This window comes from Camponotus floridanus, unplaced genomic scaffold, assembly GCF_003227725.1.
Source record: "Camponotus floridanus strain SB8 unplaced genomic scaffold, Cflo_v7.5 scaffold15, whole genome shotgun sequence".
In the NCBI taxonomy this organism is placed as follows: Eukaryota; Metazoa; Arthropoda; class Insecta; order Hymenoptera; family Formicidae; genus Camponotus; species Camponotus floridanus.
Genome location: NW_020229270.1, coordinates 375909 through 399897, shown reverse-complemented (window position 1 = coordinate 399897; position 23989 = coordinate 375909). Strand labels below are relative to the sequence as shown.

The 23989-nt window shown below is 36.9% G+C and overlaps 1 protein-coding gene across 3 annotated transcripts in view; it reads right to left on the bottom strand.

Moving 5' to 3' along the window:
- Positions 1 to 23989, bottom strand: part of LOC105250481 (obscurin) — a 150542-nt gene that overhangs the window by 49143 nt on the left and 77410 nt on the right. For all 3 annotated transcript variants that reach the window (XM_011256603.3, XM_011256605.3, XM_011256604.3), the window contains exon 2: positions 14845 to 14925. The gene's annotated coding sequence lies outside the window, so the exon portion shown is untranslated. The remainder of the gene's footprint in view (positions 1 to 14844; positions 14926 to 23989) is intronic.

The window sequence follows — 23989 nt, the reverse complement described above, 5'->3', positions numbered from 1 at the left end:
TGGAAAACCGATGAAGGAAACATCTTTTGCGCCTATCGTTGCACAAAATGAACATGAACGCTGAAACGGGAATTGAAAATTGTAAATACGGTAAAGAGTAAAGAATACAATATTTAAACGGCAAATTTAAAGATAAAGATATAAGATGGACGTAACAAGAGAAACGAAATCTAACAAATCTATTGATTGGATATTTTAATGGAGTATTAAAAATTGATTTAATTGATCTTAGATGATATCATTAAATGAATTTTGCAAAACTTTTTCTTGCATTTCAAACGTCAAATTTAATGATAAAAACATAAAACGATAATAAAAGACATTTAATAAATCTATTAATTGAATATTTTAATAGAGTATTAATCCTCATTTAATTGATTTTAGTGATATCATCAAGTGGATTTTACTTTGCAAATTTTTCATTCGCTCGATGTGCACTTTAAGAGATGGAAAACCGATGAAGGAAACATCTTTTGCGCCTATCGTTGCACAAAATGAACATGAACGCTGAAACGGGAATTGAAAATTGTAAATACGGTAAAGAGTAAAGAATACAATATTTAAACGGCAAATTTAAAGATAAAGATATAAGATGGACGTAACAAGAGAAACGAAATCTAACAAATCTATTGATTGGATATTTTAATGGAGTATTAAAAATTGATTTAATTGATCTTAGATGATATCATTAAATGAATTTTGCAAAACTTTTTCTTGCATTTCAAACGTCGAATTTAATGATAAAAACATAAGACGATAATAAGAGGAACGAAATTTAATAAATCTATTAATTGAATATTTTAATAGAGTATTAATTCTTATTAATTGACTTTAGTGATATCATCAAATGGATTTTACTTTGCAAACTTTTTATTCGCATCGCTCGCGCAGTTTAAGAGATGGAAACCGACGAAGGAAGCATCCTTTGCGCCTATCGTTGCACAAAATCGTTACCGCGTGTTACAGCACGTTACTTACATACCGGTGCACGTTATAGCTAGTCTGGCACGGGCGTCGTGTTCCTTTCAGAAAAACACGACGTGGCCAACGTTCGACTCGTTGAATATTTTCGTCACGTGCGCTGCGAGTAACACGTCCGACACCGTCCAAGAAATGAAAACCATAAATTCCCGGAATCTCCATTTCTAGTGTAGCCATGTAGATGGTGGCTTCGTCAAAATCGAATCAGCTGCCTGGGCTCGTACATTTTTACATACGATGATACCACGCGTGTACGTTCGATCATCGCACAGTGATATTTTATTGTAAATGATTTGCGCTGAGAGCTTCTGAGAATTCGCCTGCTTGCGAAGTGCTTGAAATGCAAATTCAGCAGAAATGTCTCGTTTTATCAGCGTGTGCTTTCAACTTTTCGATGTATATTCTATATGTGTATTCATATATCGATCATATGTTCACGAATGCTCTGTTTTTTACCATAATAATGAATTATAATACACATTTCTCATGTTAATTTGTCTCAATAAATGCACGAATAGATGAAATAAAAATGTTAGTCGATTAATGAGATTCTCTGTTTTAGACAAAACCTAGCGTGAATTAAGAAAGGAAAGCGATTTGTAAACGTTATACGTCGTTATCTTACGTTTACAATCTGGAGTAAATTAAGCTGCCGTAAATCCGATCTCCAGATACACGTGAATGTATAATAAATTTCTAATCGGCGTCTTTGTTTCAACAACAACGCATTTACCAGCCAGTGAAGCAGCGTCAACGCTGTTTACGTGTATGATAAACGTGCCAAGTTTGCATACCTGGGATTTTAGCATCAAGTCACGACAATTTACAAGGTTACATCGTTGCGGAGTATTAAGCGGGGAATGTGGGAATAGGAGAGCAGGAGGATTAATTATAATGAGATTCGACCGCACGATAATTTATTATCGCACAAGCGCCCGCTCTCTCTCCCTCTCTCTCTCTTCTCCTGACATCACGTGTGATGTCCATACGTTTAAAACAGAGCAATCGCGAAGCGAAATATTTTCATTTAATTATCGCTAATCACGCGCGCACGATTCCAATATCTTTGTACATAGGTTTGATCACCGGAAAAGAAAATTATATAAAATTGCTACCGAGCTCCTGCCAAGAAATTATTATCACGCAAGTGCACGGGTAGAAAGTAATTAATATTTCCTGTGCGGTTGAATGTAATATAATTGTTACTTTATTCGTTTTACGAGCACGCGCCGTCTCGCGACATCTGAGAGGATATTAAAGTACAACTTCGCGATTCCCCGCAAAAATAATAATACAATGCGAATGATTGCGAGCGGCGACGACTAATTAATCACCGCGAACGCGATGAGATTACGTCTCTTTTCTTGTTCCACGTCTTTTTCGAGAAAATAACTACGTTAAATATAGGCGGGGGCAACTATGCCGAGAAAGATGGAGCACATCGGAAGACAACGTTCCCTCTTTCCAATTTCAAACTATTTCATATTCAGAAGCCGCCCGTATGATATTCAGCAGGGGAACATTAGCATGTAAAAGGTGTACCAAAGAACGAAAAGCGGCGCGAGGAAAGACAGAGAGGTAGCAACTAGCCATCCGTACCGGATAATAATCCTATTAGAACGTAAATGTCGCGTGGGGGGGAGGAGGAAGGGGGGGGGGCTTGCACGTTGCCGATCGAAAATACCGATTGCGCGTTGAGCCTGAATGAGATAAATAAGCGCAATTTATTAAGGCAAGAATGGCCTATGAAATTTTCGGCCGAAGATAAGCCGGACTCGCTCTTTCGCGAAATCCAAAAGCGGCTAAAAGCTCGGCAACGCGAACATATCGATCGTTTCCCGCGCATTCGACTTTTATTGCCCGTAGATAAAATTTTGCAGCTCGAGGTTTCCGATAGAACGCGCAGACTCATAAATCGGCGATTATCCTATCGCGTGTTAATTCGACTATCTATCGATGCCGATTGCCGATGTCTGGTGTCCGTCGCATTTTTTTCCCGCAACCGGACGCTTTCGGTATTATTTGAAATAACGTATTGTCGCAAAAGTATAAATAATCTGCGGTGTAAATAACATTAGATCGTGTCTGTGCACGCGTATTGTGCAAATTAAAAAAAAAAAAAACCCTCCTTTTATCCTGAAAAGTTACATTTTTTTGCGAGATATTACGTACTGACATGAGATATTGCACTGTCGATTCATCATCGTGTCGCCTGGGATTTATGCACGCAAACGTAAAACACGATATGGCTGTCAATGACATTATCACGTCACACTGTGTTTCATATTGAAAATACGCGGTTTAATGTCGTATAATATGCCGTTTTTCCTTTTTAGATAGGTGCATGTGGTAAACAGCGCAAATTAATTATCGAGTCGATGTAAATCGTGACGGTGGATAATCCGATTCAGCGATTATCAGTGATTATGTAGAAAAAAATTATGATTTGTGTAATTATTGCCTACCCAATGTGCTCATGGAAATGCAAAGTCGACGGTCTAATTTGATGACACTGCATATTTTTGCCTGGCGGAAATTCTTTATTGATTCACGAAAAATGGATTAAACGCACGTGAATTATACCGATCGAATAGTAATTGTCATCAAAATTTATGGAGTCAATCCTAATGCAAAAAAGTGAAAAAAGAAAGGATTTATATTAATGAAGCTAATAATATAATTCGATAAATGATGAAAAAAACTATTGTTAGCGAAAAGGAGGAAACAATTGTTGGAAAAATGCATGTGTGCTTTAAACACGCTCATGGATATATCAGAAATGTGTAAATAGAGAGAGTAAATAAGAGATTTACCCAAACGCAATTAAAAAGCTATATTCGAATGTAAAAAAGGAAAAATAAATCTCGAGGCAGGGGAGGGAATGAAAGGAGGATCAATTAATCCGGCGGGACGCGATGCAATCGAAAATATTGAGCGGCGACAAGCGTGAAAGAGGTTTCACCTCCTCCAATCTCAAATTGGCGGACGGAATTGACGGTTCGGTTTGATGAGAGCGTGCCCCTGTGACTTTTACGAGCAGTGAAATTTTATCGGTACCGAAAGTGGAATACATATAGCAACTCGTACTACCAACTGAGAGTCAAATACATATGTATAACGAAAGGTAACGATGAAAAAAATATGTATATCGAATATCCATTATTTTTTACAGAGCGCGAATCGCAATAAAAATCCTGGAATTTTACAATTAAGATCTAACTATTGATGTTACAAGTATAAAAATTCTATGGAAAAATGCTTAAAAGGATTGATCGAGTTATTAATAAATAAGCATCTAATTTCTCTAAACGCTATTTATATTTATGTAATAATTTAAAAAAACTGTTATAATATTGAATAAATTCGCGTCTCTCCGTATTATTATCCTTATGCCCTTTTTTAAGCCTCGGATGTTGCTTGTTAAAGGTGCGGAAATTCCAGTCAGTTTTCGACAGAATTCAACGCACAACGAAGCGGAAGAGAATCCATCGTGAAACTTGGTCGTTCTGCTCTACATGCTAATATCTGTCCACTGAATATCAAGGCGACATGCTCGAATATTAAATCGCGGAACTCTCGGGACAAACTCGGAACACGATGCTTCTCCCTCGCGCTCGTTCTCGCGAGAAGGTGTGGGAGGTGATGGAAGGAGATGGAATAGCTGAAAGATAGATATCAAGCTGACAAGTACGGGGGAGCCCGATCTCGGAGCTAACGAACCGCTAGTTTGTACGATCGCGACAGTTGGGTTTCGTCCCAACTTGACACGCGTATCAGAATACATATTATAAGCTTTATATCGCATTATGCAAAATTTGCATCATTGTTTCCGGGCATGAGTTTGAGCGTGCCACCCTGGTAATTAGTCTAAATTAATTTGTCATATGTTTGTCATATGTATTAAAAATAACGCGGTGATATACATCAATTGGATACGATTGATTTGTGCAATATTCTTTCATAAAGAATTTCGCGAAGAGAAAAACGAGAACAATAATATCGTTCTATAAATAATATATAATAATAATAAATAATATGGATTTAATTACCTTGCGATATTCGTGAAAAAATCGCTCGAATACATATTATAAGCTTTATATCGCATTATGCAAAATTTGCATTATTGTTTCCGGGCATGAGTTTGAGCGTGCCACCCTGGTAATTAGTCTAAATTAATTTGTCATATGTATTAAAAATAACGCGGTGATATACGTCAATTGGATACGATTGATTTGTGCAATATTCTTTCATAAAGAATTTCGCGAAGAAAAAAACGAGAAAAATAATATCGTTCTATAAATAATATATAATAATAATAAATAATATGGATTTAATTATCTTGCGATATTCGTGAGAGAATCGCTTCAATTGATTTAATCGGCAGAATACGTCGTCACTTCCCGAACAAGATTACGAAAAAGTTTAAATCAATTTTCCATTGTTGTCAGAGATGACAGCTTTGCATCGCTAGACTGCAAACTAGTTTGCATTACCGTAACAGCAACATGACGAATTGCAACTGATGAAGATGTTACTTTACTGTTGTTAGAACAATCCTATCTACCTAATATCTACTATCCATTCCTCCGTGCACTTTAGCCCTTGAGATATTAATCTTGTCGAGCTTTCTCGCAATATCAAGTTACGTCAAACGTTGCATTAGCAATATCATCGCGTACAGTTGAATTTGATAAACGAAAATAAATAGAATTTCACATAATTCGATATATATATATATATATATATATATATATATATATATATATTAACGATATATTAATTTGATACGGTATATATAATAGCGAGTGAATATTATTGATCGCATTATCGGCTAATCGGATATCGATATATCGGTTATACAGTGATACTCATTCTTGATAGATGATAGGTTTAGCACGTGGATGTGTATCGTCGAATTAACAGAAGCAAACAAATTTGCTCTCTCTCTGTGCTACGATATGCGCTGTGATAAATTACACCCAGCATGTCGGTAGCATTGTTCTACAGATGATCGCTATCTATTGCGTAATCCATTCTTGAATGTCTTGCGCACTGGGTTATTAATCTCTCGCGAGAGTCGTGTCGCGGTGAACACCGTTGCTTCAGGTGAAAAAGGCGTGAAATTTTTCCAAGCATTTCCGAAATTTCAAAACTTTTCAACCGGAATAACTCTTAAAATAACTCAGATTATTTGAGGTACGTTTTATCCGCGAAATAAGGAGTCTTTTATGACAGTCTGCAATTTCTTCAAAATAACCCGGCGATCATAGAAGCGATACTCGCATGCGAAGAGTCGTAAAGGAAGGAATGCTCTTGTGTCGTAGTTTGCAGAAATATAAAACGGAATAACTCGGGGAATGGACCGGGAAGTTACGAAAGGAACGGTATAATTCGAATGCGAGAAAAAGATGAATGCTAATGAGGGCGAGCCAGCTGCAGCTGAATGAAAGGGAGGGAAAACAGCGCGCGAGAGCGCGGAAATGTAATGTACGCTCGCATCGAGTAGAATACGACAAATGATGCGAGGAGAAATCGCGATGCGTCCTGCCGATGATAATAATATGCGTCCTGGAAAATTACATTCTCGTTATACTTCGTGGAGCGACTAAATGTCGCGTGGGAGATCCCGGGCGGAGAAGAAGCTCGGGAGCGGATGCGACCAAGTGGCGGCAGCTGGGAAACGTGACTGTATTTGTGAACGCGCATTTGCATCGGTCTTATGTGACGCAAAAAAAAGGAACTGAAATGAAGCCGTTGAAATAATCCTTAAACTGTGCGAAAAAAAGAGAGAGGCTGAAAGAAGCGTCGAGCATCCTGTTGAATCAATTCCTACAGTTCATCAATTATTTCACGCCGTGTCTCAATTTAAGATTTTCAATTCTTCATCATGCGACACGATTAATTATTGTACGTACATAATGTATATAAATTATATACGTAACGAGAGACATTCAGAAGGATGGGAAGAAAAATATAATTACTGAGCACAATGCAATTTGATTTGCATCGTATCGCGCTACGTTTCTTAATTAAGACTTGATTATTCACGCGAATCGCAGTCATTAAGAGTATACGTAATTTCGGTATAATTTTGCCGCTTTGTCTGTCAAGTTTCGTATAACTTGCGCAAATTTTACACCAAGTTTTTTTTCCTCTTTATGATATCCTGGAGGACGGATCGATAGGCAAGATTTTCGCTACTATTTGGCAACAGTACCGTAAACATTGTGGTATTCGTTCCGGAAATCCGTGAGTGGAAAATTCGGTCAGCGGATTGAATTTCGTTGCCAAATATGTCAGTGGTCTCGAATAACGAGAACATGTTACTCTTGGAAACATGTTATATTTCAGAACACGTTACTAACTGCTCGAATTGTTCGCTGAGAAAATGCCATCAAAAGCGATCTAAAAATTAAGTAAAAGAATAAATAGAACACACGATACAAAGTATAAAAGAAATCGACGCGCTCTGAGGTGAATCGAATCCTCGCACGCAATCGAGTGACGTTAAAACGTTTGTGCGAGGTCAGTTTGACTGGGAAAGAACTTTTCACGTTGCATGAACGCCCCCAAATTGCTGGCTAATCCTCACGATTCTCAGGAAATCGAAGGAAAAAGTTTTCACGCTGACCCAGAAAGGGTTCTTCGGATCCCCGTGAACTGGGATCCGAAGAAAAGGGATAGATTACGCTAGAGTTTCTCGGCAATTTGTATACGCATACCAATGAATGAATCGCGGCCATTAAGAGTCGTTACGAATCGAAGTGAGTGTTTTGTGAGCACGGATTATGGATGACCCTTCTCGAGTCGCCAAGATTTTGCAGTAACTTCGCAAGTACCTCTCGTTAATCATGGGCGATACTTGTCAATAGAAAGTTTAGGTGGGCAGCTGAGCGTAGTTAGAGCATCCGCTTTGTTAATCGATGAAGAGCTTTTAGATAAAACTACAAAGCGAAGTCGCCCTCGAGCGAGCAAGTTTTATCCAGCAAATATTTAATTAACAAATGAGAAGATTCAAGCAAGAGATATATCCTTGTGAAAGCATTTCTGATTAATTGTGACAAGTCATTTCAGTGAAAGTTTTACAATAAATTACTAAACCTTGAACTAAGGAAATATGTTAGTGAAGATTTACTTTTTATCGCATTTTTATATAAATATGATAATATTTGAATGCCAAATTTATCGTGTGACGATTAAAAATTAACTTTCGCATTTCAGAGGTTGTAAAAGACTGATTAAGATTTTGTTAATAATCGCTCCCAAAATCATAGCTCAATATATGCACTGTGATTTATATTTTACGTCGAAAACGAACATGCGAAATGATTTAGGAATATTAAAAGTCGTTAGAAATTCAAGAATCGCCCGCATTTTTCTGCTGGCTGTTGCAGTAAAATGCATGCGAGAGCATTAATGGTGGTAGACGATAATAGACGGATAAGAAATCTTTGCGCGTGTGCAAACTTTGCGGGAAGCTGATCGTCGAGCTATTTTTCCGAAAACTGGGTCGTTAATGGATCTAAAGTATAATGATTTTCCCATTTTCCGCTATTACCAAAATTCTACAGAAATATATCGCAAATATAATCAAATGTGACTTAAACTCGTAAATTTAGGGGCAAAAGTACATAAAAGAATTTTATAATTTTGCTCATGTTAAGTACAACGATTATTTTCTATCACGTTCAATTTTATTATAAATTTTCAGTTGCCATTATTAGAAAAAATATATATTGAGTACGCGTTAAAAAAAAAAGATAAAATTGTTTTTTTTTAAATATTATATTATTTCATGCTAGAATTTTAAATAAATGTACAATAATTTTTACTATATATGTATACACAGTAAAACATAAAATGTTAATTTTAACATTTTTCAACATGTCCCAGAAAGTCCATTCTAAATTTTTAGTTAAAATAACTCATTCGTCCTATTACTTATTGACAAACTAAAAGTGTTAAATAATTGACACGATACTTTACATTTATTTTTGTTATTGTAACTTTAAGTGTAATGTAAAAATAACATACAAATTAATTAAAAATTACATGAAGAAATAGTTACAAACATTCGTAAGAATTGTTGTAGGACATCAACATATAATAGTAATTATTTGAACTTAAATTATTTGTAATAGAAACATTTGATTTTAGTAAATTTGATTATTTTGTATGTCAAAGTTCAAGATTATTTAAAGATTCACTTTAACTTTTCTTAGAATGTTAAACTGACTTTGAAACATGTTGAATGTTCAAAATGATTATATCAAAAATACTCAAAATAATATTCCATTTTTAAGAGAAATAAAATGTACAAAATGTTAAATTATGAAGTTGACATAAATGTAACACATGAAAACGTTATAAAAATAATAACATATAAGTCGTATGTTAATTATATGAGTACTTTAAAGTACTAATCACAACGTGGTAGCACAAGAAAATTTTAACATATGGACGCACAATTGTTTACTAATACGTATAGCCTATTTTTACCTAGATTTACAGACGAAACAACATTATATATTCCAAAGTAAGATTTTTACATAAGTTTCAAATTATGTAATCCTGATAGCGCGGGAAGAATACAAACGTAAATTCTAAGCTGCGTTTGAGCCTCGCGGGAACTTAAGTTCGCCCTGCACTCGAATGGAATTTCCTGTGCGCGATTATTACAAAGCGTGGGATGCGTGGAATATTAATTGACATCGAAATAGTGGATCCGCTCGATTTAACATCGACATGAAATTTCACGCTCGCCCGGAAATTCTCTCGCGGCCTCGTCGCGGTAGCTCCGGGCGTTAAAGCTTTCGAAGCTAACGACGTTAATGGACGTTAAATGTAACGGAGGGCTAATTATAACGACGTGTACCGGGTTATATTTTTCCCTCGTTGTAACGCAGTCCGCGGGCGGTTATGCCGGCGTGCTATAAACTCGCGACATAATGGCGTCCCCGCGTTCGAGCTAAGTGTCGCGTATAGTGCCTCGCACCTGCGTTGCACTCGGAGAAAAAAAATAGCTCTTATCATAATTTACGGTTACTTTTGACGGCGACCATACTTGAGATTATTATTACATATTATTGTAAGCGATGATTACGATAAAAATAGGAATCTCGATCTGTAATTTTGCTCGCCGTTCAATTATAGGGTCGATCCTTCTCCCCTCGGCTCTTTTTCTCTCCGTTTCTTTTTTTCTTGTGTTTACCGGCTCTTAACGAGCCTCGGTAATTTTGATTTAACCGCCGCATGCGCAACCGCAACTTTTCCGTTAGCCGCATTTTACCCGATTCGCAACGTCAATAACGCCACGCGCTCTTGGAAACTTTCCAAACTCGCTCGACGCTCTCTGCATACCGCTCCGGGTTAATTCCAATTTATAGTTTACCGCGCAAAACCGCAAGTAAATATATGCGAGCTCTTAAGTAGCGGCGTCCCTGGCTCGGACAGGTCTTTTATGACGAAATTTGTCTCTCGCGGAAAGAACGGGCGCGTCTCGCGTTCGCCTTCGCGAATCACGTTTGACGATTTCCTCGCGATTGTTGATTGATCAATTATCCTCTTCCTCTTTTCGCCACAATCGCTGGAACAATGGCAATGATGTCATTGCGATTGGCTAACGATGATATACGAGGCCAGTGTGTCGTTATTAGCTCAACCGCGTTGCAATAACCCGCACTCATTCGATATCAACGTCAGTGTCATCTAGGTCGACTCGTCTCCGATCTAACACCCTTTTGTAACCCAAATATCAATAAAAATGCAGTTATTGTAACAAGCATCCATCTTTTATCCCGTGTCCTCGTCTATTGACACGTGGCAAATCCATTCTGCCGTGCACTGTTGTTCACGCAATCCCATTCTATAAAACGTCGGATGCTACGTAGCAACGTTGTTTAATAAGAGATGAGCTTTCCGCATGATGGGACTCTTTCAATTTTGATCAGAGCGGACGGTGTTCGGTGATACCGTAAAAATAGCAATCGATGAGAAGGAAATGCATTTTATTTAAAAAATAAGTCAGTGCATTGTTTGCAAAAAATATTATAAATATTTTAACATTGTACGAGATATGGAAATATGAAATCTTTTTAGATATAAAGGGTGTTCATTCCGGGGAAAAATATTTTTATTCATTGACTTTACGTGTGTACTTTATCGTAAAGAGCTTTGATATAAGACAAATGATTAATTGATTGTCCATGCATCGATGCGATAATCTATTAGGATTTCACAAGATGTTTCTTAAGTGATGTTCAAAATTCCAGGAAGTAATTTCTTGGATGATTTTAAAGAAAAAATGAATATAGATTCGGAAATGCTTTTCTTGTAGAATGATGGGCCTTTAAAGTTAAAGAAAAGTAAAAAATTCTATGATTATTTTTCGTAATTTTTAATTGAAGACTCTTAATCGAGGCTCAGAAGTTTACGCTTCGTAAACATAAGTATTATGTTTACAATCTTTGCAATAGAATTGATCGCTTTCTATTCGAAATATGTCCAGAATTTTTGAAAAAATACGACAGTCAATGGCCAAAAGAATTCAAGCATGTATTGTGCGAAGTGGACATTTCGAGCGTTTAATTTAATTAAGTTACTCGTTAACATTATTATTCAATTAAAAATTACAAAAGCTAATCACAGGATTCTTTCATTTTCCTTCAACTTGAGGCCCATAACTCTATAAGGAAGCATTTTCGAATCCATATTTATAGAAACTTTTTTCTCTAAAGTCGTCCAAGGAATTATTTTCTGGAGTTTTGGATATCACCCTGTATTCTTTTTAAGCTGTATAAGATAAGCGTTGCCTCTTTCTCAACTGATATATGCGCCTTCGACGACGGTAACTATCGGCACCAGGAAGATGGGTTAGGCTACCGGTGTGATGGAGGTTATCAGCGATATTACACTACACGCTGCTTTGGCATCTCACCATAGTAGCTCGTTCGTCGCGCGCTCTCGATAATGGACGGGGCAATACGACGCATAGTATGCGTCGTAGTGCATAATTTACGCGCAAGCCACGACGATACTCGGTTAGATGCCTTTCTGCAGGTCAGGCATACTCGTGGACAACCCTTCAGGAATTTCTAATCGGTTATACCGCTACGCGATATACACCCGGCGTGAATTCGCAGGCATTCCATCTCTATCGCGCTTGTCAGTTATTAATGCGGCGTTTAAATACCAAAGTACTGTAAATCATGTTTACACTCGACGTTGAAATTCGATAGAGTTAGTTTGTAAGATTTTAACTTTTTCAGATATTTCTTAATAAATGCGAAAAATTTTATCATTCTTTGTCGAAAATTAAAGGGGATTTTTCATATAAACAGTAAAAAGTTGTAATAAAAAATTGAATAGAGATTGCTAGTTTCATTCATTTATAACAATACTGGAGGCTGAAAAAAATATTAATAAATAACCTTTTTACTAGGAGAAAATATCTACCTAATTTCCTTTCTTTCACTTATTCCAAATTTGAGAAAAGAAATAAAAACCTAATTTTTACCCCAATTTGGAGGAGTATAATTCCACAGGGAGGGATGTAGGAGTATATATTTACATGAAAAATCCCTCTTAATTTTTGCTAAAGAATCATCTCCTAAAATTTTCCGACTTACTAAGAAACACCCTGTATAATTATATTTATCTATTTATTTTAAGTTTCTTTTAAATTGCAAATTTTAATGCAACATCCAAGACAATCATCTATGAAGACTTTCAAATTTACTACGAACCTTAGATATTCCTTATTCTATCAAATATCTCACTTGTTAAAGAGCTAATATATCAAATAAAAGGATTAAGTGCTATGTCTCCTCGCGATATAGAGATCGGATACGATCTTGAGATTCCTCAGAACAGGATCGGGACGGATAGATGTTATCGCACTCACGCAATTCACGTGTCGGATCCAAGATTCGAGACTCCGGATCGCAATCCCGATTTACAGATTATACGCCAAGTTCTGGTCTTTCCTCTCAAAGCTAATGTCGCGTCCGTGTAGTAGACGTTCCCGTTCGGAGATCTGCTCGTTTAACTCACAGGGATCGGGTTGGCCCGGGCAATTCGACATGACACTCACGAGAGAGCTACGCCTCCCCGGGGACAGTTAGCCAAACCAACGGCGATGGGCAAGACCGATATCCGGTGACCCGCGTGCGTGGAACGTCGACCATCCGAATAACTATACGCGCGTGGATACGCGCATTAACGGTATCGGCAATTAAGGTAATGGCCGGATAATCGTCGCGCTCGATTGCGAGAGGAATTTTCGAGTTTCCGAACCGTGCGGCTCTCGCGTTATAAAAGCCGTGTCCCTAATGTCCTCCGATATAACTACATCTTTAAAATTTCGCCTGCGAAATTCATTATATATTTCGCCTCGTTACGTATTACGTAGACGACTGAATTATTATTGCGTTATCGCACACGATATCTGAGCATCTGCATGATGCGAGTAATGTAATACGCGCGTCTTAATCGAGTTACACGCGACGATGCATCAGCCATATGATCGGTGATTATTTTCATTCCGCATAGATTGACCCCCGTGATAACATTAGAATTATTGATGCTCGTTAATGCAGATGCGAATTGCACACGTGCATCTAGATCGAGTTACCGAGGATGTATAGTATTGCAGGTGCACGTGCTTTAATAGGGCCACGATTAGCTTAATCGGTCTTTATGGCTCCACCGCGGGGAGGTGTCTTAATTGCGCAATGATACTACGCAAAAAAATGCATGCCGTTTCGTAAAATTGCAGCTAGCGTCATTATCTCGATGACGGTCGAGATTCTAATGCACGAAAAGGTCGTCCATTTACGTAATGGTGAAAACTAAAAAAAAAATGTATAATTACCTGGAGATAATTAATTGCCTTTCGAATGATCCTTTGTGTTATTACCATTCTCTTGTATTGTGCATTAATCTAAATAAACTGATATTAATCAGTCGAAGCACCGATGTAGTTAACCGTTGCGTGTGGTAATCGAAATGTTACGTTGAGTAATTAGCGGCAAGCTCAGGTATAATCAATCAAGCGTCGTCCGCGAACAAAGCGGCGATGCATAAATACGCGAACAAAATTATATCGCAAGCACGCCGACGTAAATATTTATGTACGTATTCATTATATATATACACACACACGTATATGTATATGTTTAGGTAACGTTCATAAAACACCAGGCGCCTACGCATATTAACGTTTTAAGTGCGCGATGCGTTGATAAAATCAACAATTACCGTAATAACATCGCGTCCGCATAGCCACGTATACGTATATAAAAAAAAATCGCGATTTGGATTAACTGCGAATGCGAACGTTCATCTTGATTCGAGAGAGAGAGATATTCGCGCGTCATCCGGACATTAGTCGACGCGGAATCTCGACACCTAAATACATTTGTTTTTAGCCGCGCGCCCATATGCAGCAGACATTTGCATGTCGTAACGCGCGAATTCCGCATCGTGAATTTTAATCGGATTTACCGGATGTAACGAGGTTACGTCACGCGCCCTTCTTTATTATCCCCCGACCCCTCGGTGTACGATGCATTTTTCTATTCGAGCTTCGAGCTCGCTGCGGCGGATCCGCGGCAATTTGCGTCACTCCAAACGACAATTTGCGCGCGGGCGGCTGCTAACTGATTAGTCGCTTTAGCATTGATTACCGGTCGCAAGCGGCCCCGGACGAAATTTCGATCACGTAGACGTACCATCTGTATGCACCCGGCCGTTTGCACATACGCGAATTAACGAGGATTTTACACGTGTGTACGACGTGCAAATGTCACGACAATGACTCCTCCGATAAAAATGACTGATGAATAAAATCGATGCACTACTCACTGCATGCTGGATGCTGCGGAGCTTGCCCGGATGTCCCTCAAGATCCTTGCGCGGTGAAATGTAACACCTCATTCCATTGAACTGCAATGGAAAACGTCATTAGCGCGAAGCGTATTGTGCAGGGAAGTTGTGTTAAATGGTAACGTCGCTAATTGTATTAATATCCGGAGAAAACACGGGTGAAGGGATGAAGTGTAAATCTACCTTATATATGATGGTCGTTAATTCGTTCTCTCTCTGGGAAAGGAAGAACGATCTTTCGACCGGTATAAATCAACGTCGTTCGCGTGTAGTAACTTTCAAGTACCCTTCCGAGCAAAAATTATTGGCAGGCGAAAGCTGCGTGTATCCCATTTGCGCCGATGTGGCTATAGGAGAACCGCTCGATGTATCTTGCCGTTAAACCAGGATATCTCAGGATGACGCGACTGACGTGACTCTCATCGCCGAGTCGAATCGTCTAGGGAACTATCGGATCATATTTACGACAACTTGGCGAACCAAATTTTCGATATTCAGTCTCAATATTAACGGAGAACGAGAGTAAAAAAAGAAATAAGATTGTGCGGAAATTTTAAAAAATTTTTCTTATCTTAATTATAAGAAATAATTATATTTCCTCGGATTAAATTTTGCGTTTGCTGCTTTTTACTCACGGCAAATATTATTACTCATTTTAATGATGACAAAACTGCTTTGTGTACCTTTGATAATAAACTGACGCGTATAATAATGGATCGTGAAAACAGCTGCGCGTACTTAATAGCGACTACGCGTTAAGCCGAAAACACTATTTTCATCAGCACCCATCCAGCTTCCATAAACCTCTAACCTCTGCTATTGTTGACGAAGAAGCGTAAACTTGCTCCGGAGGTCTGATGGACCACTTTTAGAGAGCGCGGGCTGAGTAGCCACTGTGTTTTCGCAGTGTGTTACGTGGGTGAGCTGAAGGATAATGGAAGTTGTTCGTGTATCGTAATCATCATTAACTTTACTGCCACGAATTCGCCCATGTAATTACATATAATATGCATCTTACACTCTTATATTTCTCGCACGAGATTCGTTGTATCTATTCTAATCGATCTCTAATCGGCCTACTGCCGTATTTCGTGATATTGGAATTATTAAAAATAGTCATATATTCATGTTTCGTGCTTCATTACATTTAACACATTCTCGCATCTCATCATTTATGAAAAAGATGTACTTATTCAATTTTTTTTTTATCATAATACGATCTATTTCTCATACATCACGAGATTCTCGTGTTATCTTCTTTAATACAAATAAATTGGAACATTTGTCTGCAAGCTTTAAATCGCAAGATAAATGAATTGGACTTTGCACAAAGTTATCGGATATTCTTGCCAGCGTAATCCTTGCACTGCTTAGATGGTCTGTGTCTGCCGTAGTATAATTTAAATGGATCTACTTCATATAATGAAAACCTTAACAGATGAAGTCAATGTCTCTTTTTGTTATATTATTTTCTTGATTGTGTCCATAAATCTATTCAATCCCGCCTTGAAAAATAATTTTCTTAAATAAATAAATAAAAAATAAATATATATATATCATATGTTTGCACAAGTGAATAATTTTATAATTATTGCTATAGAAAATAATTGTTTAAATTATTGAGCAGATAGTGTCAAAGTTTATCGAACATTACATAAATTGTTTTTTTCTTCTACAATTCGAACAGGATGTATCCACACACTTTAGTATAATCATATATTTCGTTCACTATTTGGGACAAATTCAATCTCATTGAGTTATTTGGGACTAGGACTCGTATTTCTTCCGGATCGTTTTCCGGTTCTCTTGTCGTCTCCATAGTTTTAGCCGCTTCATTTCCTTTTATTATTTCCCCTTATCCGCAAAACAAGGGTGATGCGATCGGGAATTCGTGCCGAATAGTTGTAACATGCTTGGAATTTCGTATTTTTTTTTACAGAAGAGCAGAATTCTGTCCAGAATTGGCTGCGAGTATTATCTTTTCTTTAACAATTTGAGCGATAATTCTTCGTGATATGTTACTTTTTTTACGCTTCTTTATTTTTCTTTAATATATATAATTTAAAAAGCTAGTAAATAAAAAAATATAAATTTTTAAATAAAATTATGGAATTTTTTTTCTCTCAATAATTGATGGTCTAAAATTTTAGTTCTCACATAAAATCTGCTGTTTATATAAAGAATATCGATATAAAATTATTGACAAATTTCATTTGATCACTATGCATCTCTGATAAATCTAGTATTAAGTTAAAGCACGTCAAAGCACGATTAATTAAATTTCTTTTTAAAGATGTCGAAATATACATGTAATATATACATTGTAAATTTGTTTGATAAATATAACACATACTTTGTAATTTTGTTCGCGTCGAGTTCTTTTATGTAATCGGATGTTTTATCTTATACATTATTTAATTACACATATATATATTTTCTTAATTTTAAAATAAAAAAATGATAAATTAATAAGATAAAAATGTGCAAAAGTAAGCAGATATTTTGATAAATAAGATAAATGAAGAAGCATAAATGGTAACGTGATGACACCGCGTTTCAGCAGATATACCGATAAAAAAGTTAATGTCTTCCTTTATTGGTACAAAGGAGACGTAAAAATAGCAAAAATAATGAAAAGTATACAGAGAACAGGAAATATGAAGGAAAAACTGTTGAAGAATTCACACGCGCGTTATTCGTATGGCTTTGTTTCATTGAATGGAAAAAAAACTAAAAATTGCAAAATAAAAATTCATTAAAAACAATGTACTACGAGGGTAAAGAGAAGGATATTGAATTAATAATGATAGACTTGACTTATCGAAAACGGATCATCCATGAAGAGTCACATTAAATATTCAACTTTTGCAACCTGTATTTGCTTGAAGATAAGAGCGTAAAATATTTCTTGCAGTTTAATCGATAGAACGTAGCTATTTGAGTTGTATAAACAGTTTCTCTGAATTTTTTCCCGTGGATGCTTCTTCAGTATTAAAAACATTCCATTTAATTCAATGATGATATAAGAAAATGTAATAATTGTAGCGAATTTTTTGCCTCTTTTAAGTCAGATAAAGATCGCACGATAAAGACATATTCCTGACATATTTGAAATATCATTTTTAATGTTCCTTATCTGTCATGGATGTCACGAGTATAGGATATCGAAAACAGAACGATATTAGTTTTCCCGGCTGCAAAGTAAACCGGAAATCGAAATAGAGGAACATTCCGAATACCTGGACTACACGGCATGAAAAATAGGCGAATTTCTCCGCTCGCTCATCGTATCGCGTTTGTTTTGCCTAGCACAAGGTAAACAATAACGTAAATAGAGGGGTGGACAAGATAAACGAAGATGAGACGGGTGGAAAACGGCTGAATCGATTCACGAACAGTCGAGTCGTGTCGACTCGACACAGCCCGATAGTCAGAGGAGGTAACTCGCTTGCTTTGACGGTACTTTTTAGGAGTCGAGACCCTTCTGTTTAGCGATACGATCTTCGGATCACTGACTTGGAAGTATCGTCCATATAGTAATCGTATGTCTTTTCGAACCCACGCAGCATTTTTCGATCCTACCGAAGGCTTATTGTGGGTGTACTTCTTCAAATCTCACGGAAAACATTGTGCAACGTATAAAACACGTTGTGAATACATCACGTCTCGAGATATGCAATGGCGAAATGCGCGGGAGTCGTGTTTGGATTTAAATATTATTAAAGAAGCGCATACAGTTACGATCTCTACGAAAAAATATGCGATGGGATAAATATTTTTCTCTCGTCAATATTTCCTTCTGCGCGAGATCTTCTCGAGTCCAAACAAAAATTACACGCATACACGGAATAAAATGTGACAAATTGACGTCGCAATAAAAATTGCAATAAACCTGAGAGCTCGATGTTGCTCTCTCGATGCGATGATCCGAGAAGAGATTCGCGATATTGAACGATTGAAATTCCTACTCCGAAAGAAATAAAGAGAATTGCGTTAAACTCATCAATTTCGCGTCTCTCGGAAAATGATAGAGTTAAATGATGGAAAGAAGACTCGGTGATCTCTACCTCATTTGATGTGGAAGGAAATATTTCTCGCCAAGTCAAACAAAATTGACACGTCGAATTGAAAACTCCGCGGGAAAAATCGATCTTAAGAACGTTTGAAAGATCCTGCTCGCGTATCTAATGCGAGCGAATTTCACGAGGGCATAATTTACGTCAAGTATATTTTTGCAAAAACAAAAAAAAAAAGAGAAAAATAGCTCAGTTTCATTCCGCGCATGTATAAAAGCTTTCCTCCGACACGGAACACGTAGGTTGGACAAACATTTTTTCACGAATTAAAAAATCGACTTTTAAAAAACGACTTCATCGTATTCGGCGACGACGGGGGAACTATATTTCTTTCTCATCTCGTCGGTAGCTTTTGAAATATTTTTCTCTTTCTGCATATCACGCGCTATCTCACGTATCCGTCATCCTCTCGGCCATCGCATCGCTGTTCGATATTCCCTCTGGCTTCCGGCGCAGATAATCAGCGTAACGCGATTTGTTTTTCCACATCCGTGCCGCAATCCCAGTTCAGTCGATGTCTTTAGTGGAGATTTGAACAAAAAAAAAAATCCATTGGAATTGTGAACCGAACGTGAGAGGGAGAGAAAGAGAGAGAGAGAAACTCGCGGGATAACGAGGGAATTGCATTAGAGCGCGACTGTACACGTTTGCGATAAAAGTTGTGCCGTTGCAACCTCCGTTCGTTCACGTAATTACCAATTATATTTTACTTGACAGAAAGCAAAAAATACAGAACCGTATTTTTCGTAGCGGCAATCAATTCGGACGAACGATTACAGATGACGGAATTCTGAGAGCTCGTGAATTACATTGCCTTAATACGAAGTCGATAGACAAACATTTCAACGGGAAAGAGTTGCAAAAGTTCATTTCATTTCGAAAAAATGCACCGTCCATTCGTGTAGCTAAGCAAAAGGGATTCGCGTAAAATATATATTATATAAATATATATTATATATATATATATATATATATATATATATATATATATTTTAGTCGAATTAAGTATCGGCTTTTATGAGAAACTTTTAAAATCAATGACTGGCTCTCTCCATTCATGTTAATTACAGCCGTGTTATTCCAAGTTTGATCTCAAGTTACAGTGTATTTCCCGGTTAGCCAGTGTGTTCTCTAGAAACTATTAACTCCGCGTGAAACACGCGCACCCTTATCTAGTGCTATGTAAACCTTATCAAAAACATCGTATAAATGCCGAATATACGATGGAGATCTAAAAGCTTATCCGTCATAGTAATCCTAATTATTTTTCATGAATCTTAATGACTGTCGAGCTGTTATTATAAATTTATTCTAAGAAAGCTAATCGGCAATGTCTTGACGCAGAAAAGTTATGTCTTCCATCTACGTCTTCCTGAATTATTTTCGAAGTATCTTTTCTCTCCATAACAAGGGAAAGAAGGAAAGGAGGGAAAGAATGGCTGTAATCCGCCCTACAACTATATATCCAGCGTCCGACATGTTCCCGTTGCATGCTGTTCCACTTTCTCATCTAATACAAGGCAGGGCAACTTCGCGAATCAGTCGTCATTTCGGTGCATGTTGACCGTCTGATTAAAAAAAGAGAGACGGAAAAAACTCTATTCCGCACATTTTCCCGCTGTTCAACGGCCAGATAGAAAGAGGCGTCATAAAACAGTCAACGTTATTCTCTACGTGCGGCCGCCGACGACATGCATCTCTGACTCGATGTACCATGACTACGTACATAGGAACGTGTGTAACCGGCACCTTGATACAGGGAGCGCGTGATGACTGGCGCGAGAAAGCAGCGGGTGGAACCCACCATAGATTGTCATTATCTCGCGAAACGGTTGGAAAGAGATAAAAGGGAAAAAAGGACCAAGGGATGCTCTCTTACCGTTCGCCAGTTACCGCGGTATCTGCAGTCGCGGTCCGACGCTCTGAGTATGAAAAGTTACATACGTGCAGATAGGAAACGCAAGCCCGCCCCCGCGCGCGACGGTGACGTAATCTACGGGGACACCTACATTTTTAGTCTGTCTTCAGAGCGACACGCGGGAGAGAGGATGCGCATCTCTCTATTTACTTTTGCGCGACAGAGAGCAAATAGTCGCGGTTGTGCGCGACGATCGCCATTTTTAAGCTCGACAACCGTCGTAAACTCGAGTAATTTATTTTTTTTTTTTGCAATTTTAAAAATTGGAAAATGTACAGGAATATTGGAGGCCCTTGGGGGAAAAATAATTCCCCAGAGAGAATAAACTGAACAAGAAACGTCGGCGGGACAATTTTGTTAATTGCGAAATGTATTCAATGTGGAAAGAGAGAATTTTCGATCATACATTTTGGTAATATACGTGTAAGAATTCTGCAATTGCAGAAATTCTAAAGCTAGAATCATTCGCGTAATGTGGAAAGCTACGTCCCTCTTATATAACAAAGGTGCGATAGCAAATCTGCGGCGCGTTTCTAATTAACTCCAGCAGCTACTTCGATAACAATATCAGGTATCTTTGATTACATTGCGCGTACAAATATTTCGCAAAGTAAGGTTGCAACAGATAAAAATGATGAAAAAAAAAAAAACGGAGTAAAGTAAGTGGAAGATTGCAGTTGAAAGACAGAAAGAGAGGCAGTTCGATTTCTCCGAAAGTTGTTTAGCAAATATACTTTTAGCAAATATACCTCACTACAATATACTTTACAGATTTAAATTTGGCCTCCTTTGCAAAAGGGTTCATGTAAATTGCATTCACGTATGCGTTTTGAGAGCGGAACGAAAACGGTCGTTTTGCGAAAGGAGTTTCTTATTTCTGAGACAGAATGCTTGTTTCTTCCTTTTGGACGCGTGCAGCTTGAAATTAGATTGGCGGGAGGAGAAATCGTCCTTGATCGAGAGAGGAATCTTTCTTCTCAATTCACGAATCTTCCGAACGTGCGAATAGCGGGCAACCGCCGTTTGTCCATTTTCATCCAATTGTCGGGAAGCCGTTATATATGTGCGTCCTAATAAAGAACGATTGGAATGGCGAAACGTGCCGGAACGAGCGGAATTTTCTCGTGCGGCGTGCGAAACAAAAACTTAAAACGTGACGCTAGTCTAGATATCGAACGATGGGGAGAAGAGAAAGGCCCGCGAACAGAGGGGGTGACTTTCCGGCGCAGGCTATAATTTTCGTTGTCAACGAGTACGAAAAGGGGAGGAAAATGCACAGGGAGTTAATTATTTTTCTCCGGACCGCGTTTCCGTCCTGCGAAAGGGAGATATAAATTCGCTTTCGCGTCTTATAATTCAGGAGATCTTTTGATTCGACCAAAGTGAGAAAAATGGGCGCCTCGTAATTGGTGAGCTCGAAGGGATCAAGAACCGACGGTTGCATTGTTCGAAGCATATTGGGTCTTCATATTGTCGTGTTCAATAATATACTCAATATTCTTTTTCATGAAATTAATAAAAGCTTTTTAATGAAATTAATAAAGGGAAATTTAATAAAAGGCAAATTCTGAATTTTTATATGATTTTCTAATTTAAAATATCTAGGTTTTTTTGTTATAGATTTTGTTTTGTAAGTGATATATCTTGTTGAGAAATTTTTCTCGTAGATGCTACGCGAAATAATTGAGCTAATTATTGTTTGTTATGATATTCGGGCTAATTATTGTTTGTTATGATATGAGGGCTAATTATTGTTTGTTATGATATGAGGGCATTAATTTTACTTGATAAAAAAAGAATAAAATATAACTACTAAAGAACTTTTCTTGTAATTCTTGGATACATAGTATTATTTGTACATATATTATCAATCTTTTTTTTTAATATATTTAATTAGTTTTCAAATTTTTTTATTTGTGTTTTTAGATAAAAAAACTTTAATTAACTTGTATATTGATATATTAAAATAAAATTAACAAACAAAATAAAGTGTAATAAAAAATAAATCTCTATAAAGAATTAATTTAATTTTTGTTGGACTTTTTCGTGTTTTCAATTAATTATTAATTACAGAAAAATTGTAGAGCTTTGCACATCGACACAGAGAGATAAATATTTTCATATTTAATTAACGTTACTGAACATAAATAATTCGATATTTATCACATTTAATAATTTGTGTGTTGAGTTAGTTAAATATATTAAAATTATATATTAACATATCGCGATTAAATAATGTTTATGTGTCTCAAAAATCAAATTTTTATTTTTTAAACATATATTATCCTAAATTTATAAATGTTTCGAGTAAGCTTGATCATATCATTACATATTATACATTATATTACATTATAATTATACACAATAATTATTAGTTAAATATTTTGTATATTAAATGTTTTATATACAACATGTTGAAACCAATATCGCAGAAACGTTCAAATCTATTATCTTATATCTGTTATCTTTATTATGTTTTGCATTGTAAATACGAATAAATATCTAGTTTGAGACAAAAATGGTTTTCTGTCGTGTACGTACATATATGTGATTGCTGATCGAACGCTGATTCCGTATTACAAATATATTCGCGAGATATCTCATCGTATAGAAGCGCGAAGATTTGTTTGTGCTAAAGCAAACTGTTGACTATTGTACTCTTCTCTCTCTTTTCCTATATTTCTCGTACATCTACATCCTTTCGCAGTCCACCGATTAAATAAATAAGTTGCAACTGCTATTATTCCTTTGCAAGCATGCATAAAGCCAGTCGTTACTACGTTACCTCTTACACAGAATTTCAAAGTCCGCATGTTACGTGTGTTATCTGTCATACTCTCCTTTATTCAGCTATGGAATTTTATTATGAAGTCAAACATGATTTTATACAAATGTGCGACACAACTGCTTCTAAAATTGCTGTTCATAAACATACGAATAAATGATATGAAGGGACGCATTCTAAAAGAAACAATAAATGCTTTTCAGCTCGACTAAATTAAAGCTCACTTTAAAAATGTAGCAATTCGGATTACTGCATTATTTTACTTTTCCTCCTGAGATTTTTACGTAGAATTGAGATCCAGATAGTTAATTAGATATACCTATTCATAAATAATAATTAAATTTA